At 38.1% G+C, this 2,500-nt stretch overlaps 1 protein-coding gene and 1 long non-coding RNA gene across 2 annotated transcripts in view; one reads left to right on the forward strand and one right to left on the reverse strand.

The window, feature by feature from the left end:
• Positions 1–2,500, forward strand: part of LOC123515196 (nose resistant to fluoxetine protein 6-like) — a 40,478-nt gene that overhangs the window by 16,612 nt on the left and 21,366 nt on the right. The gene's annotated exons all lie outside the window — the stretch shown is intronic.
• Positions 1,960–2,500, reverse strand: part of LOC123515198 — a 165,062-nt gene continuing 164,521 nt past the window's right edge. The window contains exon 5 of the long non-coding RNA XR_006677818.1: positions 1,960–2,500. This exon is cut by the window's right edge and continues 1,742 nt beyond it. This is a non-coding gene — a long non-coding RNA (uncharacterized LOC123515198).

A 2,500-nucleotide genomic window follows, 5' to 3' on the forward strand; every position in this document is an offset into this window, starting at 1 on the left:
GTGGTTTCTTATTATTGTTTATACCAGTTTACAAAAATCATTAAATCCTGCCTGAAAAGCAAATAACACATGAGTAAGGTTTCACAAAATACTAAGATAAAAAGAAACGTCAGGTGATTTCCATCCGGCTTATAAAACACCCTGGAACGCAAACACCAGGAGAATTCTGGACGAACTGCCTATTATATGAAAATGCCGCAGAGCAAATGAGACCGTAAAGCCATCATTTAACACGTCTCACAAAGCCCTCCAGCTATAGGAAACAACAGTACTGTAGAGCGTTGCCAAATATATGAAACACGTGATCACCTCGAGCGGCCGAAAGAAATTCATCCTCTAGGATTAAGGCACATGTTGCTAGAACTAGACAGATTATACGTAAGGCACGTCAGGCTTTAGGAAAACAGCCTATGACGCTTTATGAATCAGCGGTAGAGGATCTGAGCTGGTGTGTGTGTGTGTGTGTGTGTGTGTGTGTGTGTGTGTGTGTGTGTGTGTGTGTGTGTGTGTGTGTGTTTATGTGTGTGTCACACTAAAATATTGAACTGTCTTACAGATACTAACCCAGACATCTCACTTCCTGCTATTACTTGGTGGAGGAATGCCAGGGCTACCTCACCACTGCCTCCTTCATCACCGTTATCAGCCACACTTGATATAGGTTTTCCTCCCATTTCACCTTCAATAAGTAAATGATTAACATGAGTATATGTAAATTTTAAAAATCGCAATATGATTCAACACAATAACAACATTCTTTGAATAAAAATTCATCTGATTTATGACTAAGAAGATTTTCTGTAATGAAAATATAGAGATGCCAGTTACAGCAACAGTGTATTTCCTTTTCCACAAGTTATCGACTAAACCATGAAGCAAGAATACTTATCATCCTCGATAAGTTATTGGGCAGCGTTACTTTTAAGTTCTTTCCAGAATAGCTAACAAGTAAACAATCTCAAGGGGACTTCAGTAACCCTAACCAATGACTTAAGCAGCAAACTTCGAATAGAACAATTACTGCTAAAAAGTTAACAAGAATTAGACAATGACATGGTAAAATAATAATAGTCATATTATTATCTTATCTGTACTTTTAGTTACATACACATAAATAATAATACCGTGTGTAACATCTCACTTCCTTCCCTCCTTTCGAGGAATCTATGGGAGGAAGCTGACATCACTTATCCCTGTGAACTATAGACAAAGTATCCACTGAAATAAGTTGTGTCGTTCTTATGTGCCTGAACTCCACATTGTATTCTTGCAAAATTAATGACCACTCATTAGCCACATACATCGAAAATACATACAGCTTATAAGTTTCAGTGTGTTATTACCAGTCTGAACAATAATTTGCTAGACATTGACATCAATTCCTTTTCTACTGTAGAACATTTTCTTGTATCTTCACGAGTTTGTTACGGATGTATGCCACAAAATATACTCGTAACATCCATGTTGCTAGATTAGCACATCTCGACATCCCCTGTAGCTCAAACAAGTTAGGCGCAATAGGAGCATGAATATCAAGATGGCAAGAGAGAAGTGTTCAAACTTTGTTAGTTCAATTGTAGAACTCCATCAGAGCTGTCACCGATGCGAACTTCGGGCAAAAATGTCGGTAAAATCCAACCATACCAAGGAACCGCCTCAAGGCCCTCCCTTCCTGGTGGTGGGTGGAGGCATGTCCAGGATATCGGGGACGTTGGCAGCCCGTGGTTTGTGTGTCCTTCATCCAACACGTTTCCTAAGTTGGTCATAGTTCGTCGCCTGACTTAATTCTCTTGCAGATTGATAGTGAACCTACTAGCTTGATAAATCCGACGACGACGTGTAACAGGAGCTACGTCAGCACCACTTTACAGCACTAATGACTGCATTTAATAATAAAGAAATCACGAGATTAGGTTAGTCAAAGATTTCATTAAAACAGTTTTTTAATTCTACAGCTGATAAATACATTATACAGACCACACTTTTATGTATAAGACATCATACTCCATCCAGAAATAATCTGTCCCGAGTTGAATTAGCTACGGCTATTTCGATAATACCTGTTATGTAACTTTCATTCCTACAGCGTCAGCTTCGATTCAATCAGTACACACCAAGAATCGTTTATTATGTACGAAGCCGTGTTTTCTTATTCATGAAGATGAAATAATATTTAATTACTTATTCATAAATGTTTATTTTTTGTCTCAATTCTGTCTAACATTTGGTGATTCTGTAAATTAACGGATGTTTCTAGTGAGCGACAGCTATAGAAGAGAAATCATGATTTTAGTAGAAGAGCAAATGTTGTTGCGTTGCAAGAGGATTGACAGACAATATGGCTAGACCAAGGAGTTACCTAAGTTCATTTCACAAGACAGTGCTACACTATTTGCTGTCAATGAGAGGGAAACACGAAGACACGATATTTCAGAAAGAGAGAAATGCTTGCAGACTAGATGGAAAGAAGGGATGGAAAGAAAATACGATTGGAATAGAT

This window comes from Portunus trituberculatus, chromosome 38, assembly GCF_017591435.1.
Source record: "Portunus trituberculatus isolate SZX2019 chromosome 38, ASM1759143v1, whole genome shotgun sequence".
Lineage (NCBI taxonomy): Eukaryota > Metazoa > Arthropoda > Malacostraca > Decapoda > Portunidae > Portunus > Portunus trituberculatus.